This window comes from Camelus dromedarius, chromosome 10, assembly GCF_036321535.1.
Source record: "Camelus dromedarius isolate mCamDro1 chromosome 10, mCamDro1.pat, whole genome shotgun sequence".
Taxonomy (NCBI): Eukaryota; Metazoa; Chordata; class Mammalia; order Artiodactyla; family Camelidae; genus Camelus; species Camelus dromedarius.
Window position 1 is genome coordinate 62,617,068 of NC_087445.1, and position 15,006 is coordinate 62,632,073.

The following is a 15,006-nucleotide window of genomic DNA, read 5'->3' on the forward strand; positions in this document are numbered from 1 at the left end:
GCAAGAAATATCAGTGATGTTTCTGTAATGTGATGGCAGTGATGAGCATCCTCCTGTTTCCTTACCCATTGTAATTCGTATTTGGGGAAGGTGCTCCATTTTGGATATACCACTGGAATTCAGTGGGGTAGGAACAGATTCTTCTGGAGAAGTCTCACTCTGGGCAGGGAGGGTGTCAAGTTGGTGCTGCTTGAACACTCTCCTGTGAATTAACGGTATCCCTGCCATGATGAATTTGCTGTGTCTCCTGTGACTTAACGGTATCTCTGCCATGATGAGTTTGCTGTGTGGCTTCGGACTAGTCTTCCACCTCTCTGGGCCCCATTTTCCTCATCCTTAGATTAGAGGGTGGTTGAGCTGGGTGATCTCCAAGGACTTTCCCAACCCTAAGAAGCTGTGACTCATTCCTCAGTCCCTTAATGCACTATTTATGTTCCAGAGTTCTTCCCCCAAGGAACTGTCAGCTTAGTTGAGGGAGCAAGAGTGCTGGGGCCACCAGAGCTTATGTGATTCTCGGGATGGCCCTGCTGTCCCCAGAGCCCCCTTTCCAATTATCCTGCTGAGCAAGCACCTGCCTTCTTCCGAGACTCCCATTTCCCAGAGACACGACTCAGTGCTTCCTGCTGCCTGGCCCGGTAGCCATTCCTGAGGTGGGCCTGCCTCCCGGCCTGGCAGGTGAGCCGTTAGCCATTCCGGTCTAGTATCGCTTCCCAGACTCAGGGTCAAGGGAGGGGAAGCCTGGTTTCTAGGTGAAAGAGAGTTGGGACCTCCTCCTGCAGCCCAGTGAAAATCACTGGATGAGGTACAAGACGAATCTGACTTCATTTATAAGTTGTAGTGCTTGTTTGATTATTTTTTCGTTTATCTGATTGTGTTTACATGCATTAGATGCTTTATTTATTCATTCGTGTTTGTTTCTGACTGCCTCGCGGAGAATGGAGAGGAATGGCAGCTTCTCGTGTGCAGTGCCAGCTTGGTGCAGGAGTGAAGGAAAGAATGAATGGATAAATGAATGCTTGTCTGGGGCCCGTCCTGCCCCGTGCCGCCTCTGTGCTTGCTGCGTTCATCTTTGGTTACACCCGTGCTCTGAACTCTAATTATCTGGTGATGTGTCTGGCTTCCCCATTAGGCTGCTAGTTTTTTTAAAAACAGATTTGAGGTTTTCTTCATCTCTGTGTCCCCATGACTAGACGTTCAGGAGATGTGTATTTAATTGACCACACACACACATACACACACACATACAACAGGCAAGTGAACAACACTAAGAGAAAATGCCCAAGTCACCTGTCACACAGTGTCCTGCTTCAGGAATAGGAGGGCCCCAAGCCACAGGACCAGGAATTCCAAATTCATCGCTGGCATCTAGTTCCTAGAAATGTTTAAAAAAACATCATTGAAACAAGGATATTATTAACGCACTCAGAATCTCGCATGAGCGAGAGTCGAGGTAGCAGCTGGGCTTCAAAAACCACTCAAAGGTTATTGCTACTAATGTGAGAAAAGGAGAGAAAGAATTTTCCAATCTTAGCATTTGAAAAGGGACTTCGTGGAGCAGTTACTCCAATCTCTTAAGGTGGGGGCTGTCAGGAATCATGGGTGATTATCTCTTCCTAAACAAAAATCCAATTTAAAAAATCATTATAAATACTAGCGCTTCGATCTACAAAGAGGAGATGAGGAAACAAAATCATCCTATTGAATTATTCATTGTAACCAATTTTATTTTAATGAAATCGACTAGGTTCCATTACTCTGGGCTTGGACATAATCTTTGTTACAAGGAGACTTCAGCTGTAACTAAATTTGCCGTAATGAGATCAGCTCACTGGAGAATACAGGGTCAGGGGAGGGATGTGTGTGCAGTCTGGGTGCAGGGCCGGGCAGGGTGGCCTGGAGGCCGGCAGAACAAAAGTCCCCCCCCCCCATTCCCCATCTGAAAGCAAATACCTAGAAGTCATTTACACATCGCCCCCCATCATGCACAGGCGGACATGTGCGTACACACACGCACACCCCGTCACCACCACACACACACACAACCTGCATAATTCTGTGTAAAGGCTCCTCCTGGAGTGTAAACATAGCTCCTTTCTGACAACAGAGAGGAGGAGGAAGTCTAACCGTGGCCCTCATTACCTTGTGTGGTGATTAGAGGAGGCTGGTAGTTAATTTTCACCCTGTCAGGACCTCCGGTGAAGAGGTTGATGGCTTGAGAGAGGGAGCTGGGAGGTTCTTAGATGCACCACGTGCCCCTCACCTTCTCCCAGTGCAATTATACACTTCTCCTCCTCCTCCCGTAAACCTTCTGTCTCTTTCACACACACACAGGTGCACACACGTGCACACACACACAGGGACATCCTACAGGAACTCGCTGTACAGGAACAATGGTCCAGAGAGTGGGTACTAAAGCACAGAGAAGGGAGTCGGGGAGGGAACCGGTGGTTGCCAAGGTCCAGCAGCCACCGCACTGGACCCTCATACACACTTCTTAGTCAACCATTCTTCAAGGAAAGAGTCTTTACCTACCTTGGAGAAACTAGGAGGTGGAGTGGTCTCCCCAAAGTCACCCAGCCTAGAGTGGGAAGTCTAGGCTTGAAAGGATCTCATGGAAGATGGTAGTGGGAGCTTGGGACTATGTCGTCCTATCAAAGAGCTGGAAATAACCAGATTCCTACAAAACATCACCGTGAAACAAGCAGGAAGAATGGTGGATGGACGGCGTTTAGCGGTGGTGTGACTTCCCGTGCACACTCCGTGAGGGGCTGGAGTTCTCCTGCAGCCTCCAGGCGGTCCCGCTTCCTGTCTAGGTGGCCCTGCTCATTGGTCCCCTGGTATTCACTGGGACACTCCGTTAACTTGGGGAGTGATGAAATCACCACGGTGATGTCCAGTTCCTCTTTACAAAGCAGTTTTGTCCTACTCTCTGCCTTCCCCTGATGCTGTAAATATGACAGATACAGGTGCTTATTGGAGAGTTATGTGCCTAAATCTGTGCTGGAGCCCACGAAAGAAACCAAAGAGGTTAAAGACCCAACCTCTGACCTTGTTAGCGTGGGAGACGTTAGTGTGAGAACGCCATCAGGAGCAGCCCCATCAGAATGAGAGGACAGGTTCTCACCGGGGCTCCCGCAGAGGCACAGCACCCACTCGTGCTCGATGAGTCTAGGAAACGATGAAAGCTTCAGCTGTCGTTTCTGTATGAGCCCTCCCCTTTAATAGTTCCCACCCTCTCCTGTCCATTCTCTTCAAACAAGATCCCCGAATTTGGTCAGAGCTAAGCTACTCCATCACGAATGTTGAGTCTTACATCCAGATGTTACCAGAAGTATCAAAACTTCCTGGCTGTGCCAGTTGGGCTGAACACCCTATAGTAAGAGACATTCTTTGGGTGTTTTGTCCGTGCACCTTCCTGGCCCAGCTGGAATTCAAGTGCTGGGAAGTGGAAACAAACTGAAAGTATTGAGTTATCTCTCTTCCGGGAATCTTAGCATGGTTTGGTTTAAGTGTTTGCAAAGATCTCGTCTTGTTCTCATTTTGTCTCTGTGTTTCACGTTTCTCCATAGGCTGCCAAAATGAGATGTAGATATTCCTTCATTCCACCCCCACCCCTAGCATTTCTACCAAAGCCCATTTCCTCCCCCCCCCCCCCCCACCGCCTTCTGCAGTGGCCTAAGGAGGAAATGGAAACACTGAGACTCTCGGAATGTGCACTGCTCTCCCAGGGATTACAGACCTTCAGTCAACCAACCGATTTATTTGGTTAATCCTTTGAGGGTAAAATTTAGACCAAGCATTTCCAGGGCTGTTGTTTCAGGGCCAAAGTCAAGAAAACCTTTCTAAGAATGAGAACTATCCACACTGAGCTGGAGTGCCTTGTGGTGTAGGGAGCACCCCATCACCAGGCACTCAGGATGAGCTGGTGATGGAACAGGAGATTCCTGCCTTAGAAGGTGGACAAGACCTCGATCTCTTTCCTTCCTTCCTTTGTGACTGGTGCTCTGACTTTGCTGCACCAACCTGTGGTTAGGCGTATCCGTTCTTTGCCACCCCACTTGGCATGTCCATAAGACTGTGTGCCTCTATTAAAATCCAAATCCCAGTTTGTCCTTCTGGATTAACTCACTTATTCATTCGATCAAACAGAGGTGTCTGTGCATCCTACGCTGAGGAATGTGAGCAGGTAAAGCACGTGGGCATTGATGGGTTGACATGGAAATCGTGCAGAGGTGGCTCTGCCCTCCTTAGCTGCTCTTTTTGCTTGGGAATCTTGAGCAAGTTGTTCCTCCAGGAGCCTCAGTTTTCTCCTCTAGAAAATGGGGACAGTAGCATCTACTTGGTGGAGGTCAAGGGAGTAAGCAGGGGAAGCACCTGAATGCTGTTTTGGTGGTTGTTGTTGGTTGGTTGGTTGGTTTTCCATTTTACTGGGTAGTGCAAATGTTAATTCCCTCTTCCACTCATGTTAGGACCCCTCACCCCAGAGCTGGCCACCGTGACCCACACGGCACAGAAGCTCAACCTTTGGTTGGTGAGTAAGCAGAGTTTCATGTTCCCTGCACAGTCAGGACTGTACCAGGCATTTTGAGACACTCCAAAGATGTGCTGGTCCTTTCGCAGCCCTCCAAGTGCTCACTGTTTCATTGGAGAGGTGTATCCAACTAGAAATAGCAGCCAAGACCCAAGAGTCTGAGATTCAGAGGGAGTTTCCCTGAGGAAGAAACCGCACTGCTATCAGCTTACTCAGCCAGCAGGGACGAAAGCCAGCACGGAGGGATGGAAAAGTCCTTTGCCCACTTTCAGAAGGTCCTGGACAAATTGTAAAAATAACGTTTACCAAGTTCATCCAGGCGCTGCCTCAGATTCCTTGAGTCTTACTTAAACTGCTATAAGAATCGCTGTTCTCACTTCACAGATTAGGGACAGTCAGGATCAGAGAGCTGAGTGACTGACTAGTCCGGGGGACCACCCTTCTCGGAGGCAGAGGCAGACCCAGGATTCAGGCCGCTGTGTTCATCACAGGAGCCCAGGTGCAGGACAAGGCAGCTCACACCTACTTCCACGACTGACACGGGAAAATAAGCAAGGAGAGCTGGTGTCTTTTGCAGCTTTTCTTATGTCATATGTATTTAAGGAACACCAGAAAAGCGGGAGCCCCCTCCCCAAGACCCCACATATTGCCCCACTGGTCCTGCCATGCTGCCTGTATCTCTGTCTTCAGTTTTAAGTTACCAAACCCTGAATGTATTTTTTTTTTTAAAAAAGAAAAGATTTCTTAGATTCTGGACCCATACCTAATTATTTCTGGGTTATAGGAGAGAAAATGAAGAAAAACACAAACAGGACACTTGTTGATGGAAGAGGAAACTTTACTTCATTTACAGGCTTGTCACAAACCATGTGCCATACATAGCAAACCCTGAAATGTCAGTAAGGGAATCGTAAGACGTGTGCATTCACTGCAGGCCACCAAGTCTCAGCCCGGAGAACAGGGACCGTTTATCTGTGTCTTCTTCATCCTTGTGTCCAGAGGAGGGGAGCAGACATCCACTGGGTTCTCTGGACATAAGGGTAAGAAATCTTTCTGCAGGCTCCTACAGTGCAGGATGGGAAGAGCTGGGACAGGGGAACCTAGGGGACAGGGGGGAGACTTGTCCTATAGGAGTGATTGCTGGGTTGTGACCAGGAGGATAAGCTGGGATAGGAGAGGGGGTGTGGATGGAGGAGAATGTCAGAGGGAGAGACAGAGACCAAGGGAGGGGAGAGACAGACAGACAGACATCCAACAAAAGGCCAATAAGAAATACGGGGAAAATCAAGAGAGATGTGCTGTGAAAATGATGCGAGGATGTCCTTCAGATCCTTGAAATGTAGACTGTATTCTGAGTGTGATGGAGAACTTCTCTGAGGTTTTAAGCGGGGGACTAGCAGAATCAGATGTTCATTTGAGGAAGCTGAGTGACGTCGATCAAACACCTCCTGTATGTCTGACCCTGTACGAGGGTTTTGAAGCACATCATGAGACTGGAAGTTTCACGTCTCGTCTCTGCAGATGAAGAGTTGCCTTCAGTGAGGGAGATGCACCGTCTCACCCTTGCCACTCTTTCTGGTACTTTTTCTTTTCTTGCACTCGCTCGTGGTATTACATTGAAACAGCCCCACTGGGAAGTTTTGCATGGACGAGCGGTTCTCTGATGGGCAGAGGGCAGTCGTGGGCTCAACACTCAGTGCTGAGGTCACTCCTAGGGTTGGTCCCTTCGATGGAAGTCCCTTCACCAGAGCGTGCAAGTCTTCTCGCTGGTGAAACGGGGCGGCATCTGCCGGTGGTGGAGGAATGAGGGAGGCCAAGGGACTGTGCCAGAATGTCAGAGAAGATTCCAAGCAGTTTTCCCAGATACCCAAGGGATCTGCTTTCTCCTGGTGGTTTCTGAATAATTTTTCAAAAGCACATGTGTGAGTCATCTAAGGAGACAGAACAGCAAGTCCCATGGTCTGTTACAGCCTGTCCCATTGGTGTGGGGCACCCAGAACTCCCTCCAGGAGAGTAAAACCAGCTCCTGCACCAGAAAGGAGCCCCCTGCGCTGGTGGCTGTAATGCCTTGAACTTGTCATGGAAATGTGGACTCGGAGGGACTTTGAATCTACCAAATTTTTCAGAACCCCAGCGAAGGAATCTCCCAGACTCCCCTTCCAACCTCCTCTTCTTCCTTCCCCCCTTGACTCATTCACTCTTTTGATATTTATTCAAACTTACGAAATGCCAGATGCCATGACTGGCCCCTCGAAACTCTTGAGTGACAGAAGTTTCACAGGGGAAAAAAATGAGATTTATGATCAGGTCAAGCTAGCCTCCAGTTCCAGAATCCACCAGCTTTCAGCCCCGTCCCTTCAGGCAGGCCAGTTCTCTGTGACCTTACCCAGTCTCTTATCCAGGAAACATGAGTAATGGCATCCACATGGCAGGTGCTTGTCCAGGATGAGAAGCTGATCCACAAATGTGGTTTGTTTTCTGATAGCAACAGAAACATTTTAAAGAAATGCTTCTTTCTGCCTGTAGTTTTAGCAAGTGCAGAACTCGATTAGGAACCATTGAGTTTTGTGTTGTTGTTTTTAAAGGGACACTTTTTGGGGCACAGAAATATAAGCAGAGAGACTTTCTGAGTCTCTGGTCTTCCTCCACTTAATTAATACTTGGCTTTGATTAAATAACTTCCCTAAACCCCTCCATCCCCTATCTGTTACGAAATGATTTTGATATTTGGATTCAAAACCCACTGTAATCTTATTGTGAACCTACTGTGTCCAAAGCATCCTTTTCAGCAGTGGGTTGAGATTGAGATGAGTAAGCCAACCACTGCCCTCAAGCAGTCTGTAGTGTCCAGGGAGGAGGGGGAACACAGAAACGGACTTCTAAGAAGAAGAGAAGAAGTGTAGCAAACTGCTCTGCTACGTGGACACAGGGAGTCACCCTTAGGGGCTGGACGTCGAGGGGGAGGGGTGGGCGTGAACAGGCACCCAGCAGCTGCGGCAGACACGTGTGGGTTACCGGGGAAGGTGCCACGTGGATCAGGGAAGGCTCCGCCTTGCCAGTGGACTCCTGTCCTGAAGCCCAGGAACAGGCAAGGCTTTGTGGTTTGGGGCTGCTTCCACTGGCTCTCCGCAGAGAGAGAGGGACACAGCCCTGCCAATCCTCTCCGCGGCCCCTCCAGGAGGATTCCGAGGCCTGTGTCTTCCCTGCTTCTTCAAGCCTGACCCGCTGCCACCTCGTCACCCTCACTCTCCACGTCCTCTCTCCCTCCTCATCCATCCAGGACCAGACTCCTTCCTTCCATCCCTGTCATCCACTCAGGCTCCCTCGAGATCCCTCTCCGTTCTTGCCTCTCATTTTTCTCTTCTTTTCTTTTTTTAATTATTGTTGTTGTTTTAAGTGGGGGCACCGGTGTTGAGCCAGCACGGCCCTCACTGTGTAATTTAGTTTCATGTCCTGTACCCAAGAAACATGTCAAATATGTAAACAGCGTTCGCCCTCCGAAACCGTCATGCTCTTAGGAAGCAACAGCCGGGCGGGCTTGCCGAGCCTGCTGCCTTGGCGGTGCTGGATTCTGTCCCCAAAACCACATGCTCATTTCGCGAAGTCTGGAAGTAAACTTTCTCAAGCCAGGCCCAAAGGACGGGGTTCTGAGGGGAGCTGGGGGTTGCTTGTGCACAGGATGTTGGTTTTGTTGTGTTTGCATTTGTTTTTCAAGCCCCCTACCCTCCACCCTCCATCCCAACATCCTTACTTTTTAAATTACCGTGGATGTGTCCATCTATAGAACCGGACCAAAAAGGGCCTCTGTCCTCTCTACCACCCCAGCCTCAGGTTACTTAAAACTCACCTAGTTCTTCAGCCAGATCCAAATGCCAGGAGGTCCTAGGTATATGTGTGCATGTTCATTTTTCAGGGAGAGGTGGGCTCAGAGAGGCACGTGAAAAGCATCCGTGCTGAGAGGCATGCTTCTGTGCCAGGGTGGTCCAACAAAGATTTCCCTGGGGCTCCTGTGCACCCTAGGAAATTCCCCAAACTGGACCCATATATGCAGCTGGTGGAAGGGGAGGCTTGGCTGATGTCCGCATTTCCCTCCAACCTGGGAGAGAGGCATAAATTTGGGACAGAGCTGGTCTGCTGGCAGGATACCGCTTTCAGGAATGTGGATTCTGGGGTGATGCCCAAGTCTGCAACGCAGCTGTCTGGGTCAGAGAGGTGCGGGAAGAGCAGAGCAGGGCAGGGCAAGGAAGGTGGTAAACTGAGCTGTGGTCGGGGAGCTATGGTCAGGGGTTTATGTTCCAGAGAAGGCAGAATTGTGTCGGTGTTGAGAGCCCGGGCTCCACGCCAGCTGTCCAGTAGTCCTTTTGGTGACGATGGAAGTGCTCTGTGTTGGCACCGTAGCCTCTAGCTGACCATTGTGTAGAACCCTTGAGATGTGGCTCAGGAAACTGAGGAACTGAACTTCTCATTTTAATTAGTTTAAAATCAAATAGCTACATGGAGATAATGAGCTACTCTCTTGGAGCTGGTCTAGAGTCTGTCACATTCCAGTGCTGCCACCTGTGGTGAGATCTGGGCAAGTTAACCTAGTCTTTCTGAGCCTCAGTTTCCACATCTGTAAAATAGGAAAATCAGGTGGCGATGGTGAGTATTCCAGAAGAGAGCACCCACAAAGCACCTGCAACATTGCTTGGCCTATAATAACTGCTATTTGCATTTATTCAATTCAGTTATTGCATTAAATCCTTTATTCAATTCAGTTATTGCATTAAATCCTTATAACCAATCTATGTAGTAAGAACCATGTTCCCATTTCACAGGTGGGGAAGCAAAGGTCCACACAGGGTCCCCTCCTCCCCTGAAACAGGAGTAAAGCCAATTCTCCACAGCCCATGCACGTTCCAGCTTGCACACCACTTTTCCCAAGAATTATTTTTTTAATAGCCGTTCTCTCATTTCCAGAGTGAAATATGACAATCTAATCTTTTTGTGATACCTTGCCTTTAATCTTTTAAGTCCGCACATATCCTCATTGGAGGATTTTTCCTTTCAGAGTACATTTTCCATGATTCACAGTAAATACTGGTCTCGGGGAACCCTCACCTGTGAAGGTTTCCATATTGTTCCCCATGGCCTATAAAATCCAAGAGCCTTAGCAGGTGAGGCTTTCCACAACCTCTACCAGCTTTTCTTCACACCCCGTTACTCAACAGAGGCATCCCAGGCAGGCCTTGGAGTTTCTGTTTCTTCCGCCTGGAAACACCATCATTTGCTCATCCACTTCGTTGAAGCTCACCTATCCTTCAGGGTCTGCCTCCAACAGCACCTCTTCCTCGTGGCCTCCTCTGACCACCCTGCCTGTGAATAGCCCACCTTCTTCGATATCACATAGCACTTCTGGAATCATCCAGTAACCTGACATAAGCTGCCTTTTAGTTTGCATTTTCCTATGTCCATGGCTTTTCATGCCCAATGGCCCATGGACCACTAAGGATTTGGGCTCCATCTTGCACCTTGTATTTCCAGTGCCTGGCACAGGGTTTGCTGCCTGGAGAGTACTCAGAGAATGTTTATGGATTCACTGAATGATGCTGTTGGAAATAGATTCTGCTGACTCATGTCTCCTTTATGATCGGCTTACGTAGACAAATCAGTGTCTATAAATGATTCCCTTAAGTGGCCAGGTTAACACAATAGGTGACCAGAGTGAGCAGGGTCTTCTTAAGTCCCCTGGTTCACGTGCTGTGTTATAGGTGAGGCGAGTGGCGCTGCGTGAGCCGGGGGAAGCAGAGCCCGCCTCCTGAAAGCCCTCCCTGAGCCCCGGCCTTGGACTCTGTCTGCTGGTCTGTGCCTCCGCGATCCCACCACCCCTCCGGAGGCTTACTGACACAAGGACAGGGGGCTTCAGTGTTGTTTTCATGTGGCCTCTGCTGTGTGTTCCAAGATTAAGAACAGGACCTGGCACACTGTAGGCACACAGTCAGTATTTACGACCCAATCGGCACATTTTGCACAGAGAGTAGGAAACGGCTTCTGGAGGCTGGACCCCAGGAAACAGGCTCTCCCCTTTTGCCTCTTATTAATGAGGGAAAGATGAAGGTCTCGGGGGTGTTCCTGTGACTAGATTTCTGCAGAGCCTGATGGAAACATAAAGGGCTGTCTTTCTGGCTTGAGAGTGTGTGGTTTCCCTTCAGAGAGGTTTTCTAGTGAGAGACCCAGCCAAGGAGAGCACAAAGGATCAAGAGAAAGAAGGGAGGAAGGGGAGGTAGGGTGAGAGGGGAAGAGGAGTATAGAATTAAGGGGGAGAGGAGAGGAATGACTCAGCAATATTGACAGGAACACCAGTGCCGCGATAGGAATAACAACAGTTGGTAATATGACGAGCGCTGTGTGAATGGCCTGGCTCTCACGGGAGCTGCTCCGCGGCAAGACCTCTCCCCAGACTTGCACGCTGTTTTAGCATGTTTACACCTGCCACTAACTTTCATGGTTTACAGAGGAGTAAACTGAAACTCACAAGAGTTAAGTAACTTACCCAAGTTTCTACAGCCAGCTTAGAGGTGGGGCAGGGAAATCTAGAATTTGAACCGAGGACTGTCTTCCTCTAGAGCCAGGAAGAAAGGAGGGAAATGTTAACTGTGTTTCTGGCGTGCACCACTGTGTGTAAACACTTGGCATTCGCAAGAGCCCTTTGAATCCTGGCAACAGCCCTCCAAAGTAAGTCTCATCATCTCGTTTTGCAGGGGAGGAATTTGTGAAGCATTCACAGTCATGGTGACAATCAGTGGCAGAAGCTGAGGTTCCAGCCCTTATCCCTTTAGCTGTAACATACATGTGACTTTCACCACTCGTGGAAAGTTCAGGAAAGTGGCAGGTGCAGGATTGTTGAGAAGATCAGATTGTGGATCCCAGATCCTGCTGGGACGGTTCCCATGGACCGCTTCTTAGAACAGCTGCTTCAACACCCTGCTTGTTTGCAGATGTCTGCTATCTTGGCCAAGGGTGGTCCTGGGGGAAAGCATCACTATAGAAGGTCTCTGTCCCTCAGAGGAATCTTTCATGGGGTGGTGGACATATAAGTCAGAAGTGTTCAGTGAGTGTTTGGTGGGCAAACCCCCAGTTTGCATAACATGATCACTTTCCTTCCATCTGAAATCTGGAAGAGATAGAAATGCCAACCTTGTCCTTAAGAATAAGAGCCCTTATTTGAGCTGGAAGGTCAGCAGGACACCATTAAAGGCATCAGCGACCCCTGTCCTCTTGTCCCTTGCGTACGTCAGTGCATTGCATTCTTTGGAGCCTCTTACGAGGAGAAATCACACTGGGGGCAGCCCTGGCAGGAGGACTGTCTGCTCTTCAAAAGCAGAGGAGAGAGGCAGTCACTCGGTTACTAGGGTTCTGAGGGATCAGGAAACCCTGAGGTCCACAGTGAAGGGCAGAACCCCGGGACAAGGCACTCTGCATGAGCATATTGGCATTGAGGGGGCTCCCTCCAGGTAAGGTGACTCATATCTCGTTTTGGTCACAATTTGGAACACACAGATCTTTATTAGGAAAACAGGAGAAGAGGAGGAAGGGCAAGAAGAGAGAAGAAACAAACAAACAAACAAACCTGGAAACTCCTAGTTTTATGAACTTGAGAAAGTCGTGTTCTTTTAACACACAGATGTTTTTAAGTGAAAAATCACTCCTCTGACCTTTCTTGAATAGGCATGTGGTCAAGACTGCCATTTAACCACTGTTCAACTCTTCTTAACCAAGGGTTTTGGTGACCAGTCACCAAGCTTGGCTGTGGTCCCCACTTTCCTGACTAATCCATGAACATCTCAGGGCTCCCAGAGTAGGCCCAGAAGAAGTCTGGAGGCCTCCTGAGACACCCTGCTTCAGTCCGAGTAGCTCTGAGCTGGTGTTGGAGGTTTCCGTGTTTCACTGCTTTGCTCCCGAGTTGGCTGTGTTTCCTGGTTCCACTCTAGAGCCAGTAGGGAGAGCAGTTTAGAGTAAAGCTAACTGGATATGTGTCTTTGATATCTGATTCTCTACATGGGCGGTTTTGGGTGCTGGGTTTATAGCAGACAGCATTGCTGGTCCTGTTCTGGAATCATGGCACCCCGGCATTCTAGTCTAGAACTGGAAGTGTTTCCACACTCAGCATACTTCTCTAGAACTGACAGGGCCTCTGGGCACTGAAATCAACATCACGATGCTTCAGGATTCATGTCCAGACGCCTCAGGATTTTCAGTTCCTGTTGGCATGATCTCTGGGTTTCAGTCCAGAGTGGAGTGAGTATTCTGGTTGAAGCTAACAGTACCTTTCTGATCAATGCTGCCATATGTATGTCCTGACCTAGAATTCAAGAAATGTCATTAATTGCTTTCAGTACAAAAATTTTTTTAAGAGATTTGGAAACACAGAACATTAGCGATGTGTTTTCAAAAAAACAATGTGCTCAGAACTGTGTTTGCAGCAAGATTCTACATCTCGAACATTATCCTTCATGCCTCTGCTGTTGACATCATCTGGGAAACTGGGTTTGTCATGGCTCAGCTGTGGCCCAGTTTTTCCCCTTCTCTTGCCTTTTTTTTCTCCAGCCCCTGCTCTCTAGAGCCTGCTTGACATTAAGATTTTGCATTTCAGACCTGGCCCTTGGGCAGAGATGGCCCAGGAACTTTCTTTTCTGTGCCCTTCCCTCAGCCTGCACGGACCTCGAACACAGAACCCACCGCATTGTATGAGTGTTTGCACAAGCGTTTACCCTCCACCTCATCCCCCGTGGGCCTGGGAGCTATTTGGGAGAAGGAATTTTATATGTAATGCCCTTTTTCCCCCACTCTGGGGTCCATTGTCCTCATGTAGACCATGGAGGATAAACAGCCGAACTCAGAAGTGCTATGTAAATGTGTATTGAATGAATGCATGAATGAATGAATGAGTTCATGAGAGAGAAATATAAGAAAAATTTGATCTTTGGCTAGAAAAATATCTGAGTCTTCCAAAAGAAAACACATCTCTGGGAGCCCCTGAACCCCTGTCCCTCACCCCTAAAGAATTTTAAGAGGGTCTCAAAACCCACTTTCCTAACCCTGTCAGCATCTTACTGTCGGAGGAGACACGTGTGCCGTGAAGTCACCCACGGACCATCTGGCTGGGGATCCCATGTTCCTCCTCTGCTGTGGGAGATTACGTAAGCTGGACAGCAGCCTCCAGATGTTAGCAGTTTCTGCTCATTTTTTTTCCTTCCTTTTCAACAACAATAATAATAATTAAAACAAGCATAGGCCTCATCCCCTACCCTCACCCCTGAAATTACAAACAGGTGGGCCCAGATGCCCTTTCTGTGCAAAGGCTTGGTCTCTGAGCCCAGTCCTGAGCCTCAGCAAGGCCTGCCCTGCCCTGAGCCGGACAACCAGGCCATCTGCCCTGTGGCTCTGGCCCCGGGCCCCAGAGCAGGAACACGGCTGTGTCATGAGAAGTCCCTGCGCTGGACTTTCCCTCTCTCTGGCTCCCACCCCCAAAGCCTTGGCCTCCAACTTAAATGGATGTATTTTGAAGGACTAGGTGGCTTAAGAGATTAGTAATGAGATCCCCAGTCTTTCACTGCTGGGTCAGGAGTTCAGAGGCGGGCCTGGGTGACTGGTGAACGGCGTAATTACGGAGACGGGGAGCAGGCCTGCGGAGGGCCCGTGTGAAAGGAACCCGCCAGGCCTTTAAAGGGACGAGTTGTCAGCAGCACAAAAGCCGACCGCCACATCCGACACTAATCACTCCCTCTTGTTAGAGGATTTACTAGCTGGAGGAGCCCGAGCCCCCTGCCCAGCCCCTCCTCAGAACGGGTGTCTGGGTTCCGGCGATGCGCACGGCCCGAGGCCCGGCTCTGCTGTCTGAGAGCTGGGGAGCGGGTGCTGACCCTGTGGGGTGGAGTGGTGAGAACTGACACTTCATACACGTCAGTGGGTGATCAGTGCCCTTATTTTGATTATCACAACCACTGCCATGATGATTTCTCTTCCTCTCCCTTGGCCTCAGTTTTCCTGTCTGAAAATGGGTGACACCGATCTCCCTTTTGCAATGACACGAGGCCTTTCTCAGGATCACCACTTACACTGGGTGGGCCTCAGTTTTCCTCATCTGTGTAATACGAGGTGGACTTGCAGTGACACCAGCAGGAATCAGACCCAGACTTCATATTCCTGACAGGGGAGGTGTAAGGATGCTATTCATCCCCTCTGAGCGTTAGGCACGTCACCTGTACAGGAAGTGAGGACAGTGGCTCCTGTCTTGCACAAGAAGGTCAGCGTCTGTGCTGGGAACATAGGTGCTGGTTTAAGTGTTGGCAAAGAAAATACTTTGTTTTTTCCACTTATCATGGACAGTTTCTCAGGCCTCTTGCACAAACATTTCCCGTAGAAGAAAGTTGGGACATCTGATTTCTGTCCCCTAGCAATTCTGGGCCTCTGTCTGTGAAACGGAGCCCTTGAAT

The 15,006-nt window shown here is 49.2% G+C and overlaps 1 protein-coding gene across 1 annotated transcript in view; it reads left to right on the plus strand.

Moving 5' to 3' along the window:
* PAPPA (pappalysin 1) overlaps positions 1 to 15,006 on the plus strand; it is a 225,619-nt gene that overhangs the window by 138,188 nt on the left and 72,425 nt on the right. The window lies entirely within an intron of this gene.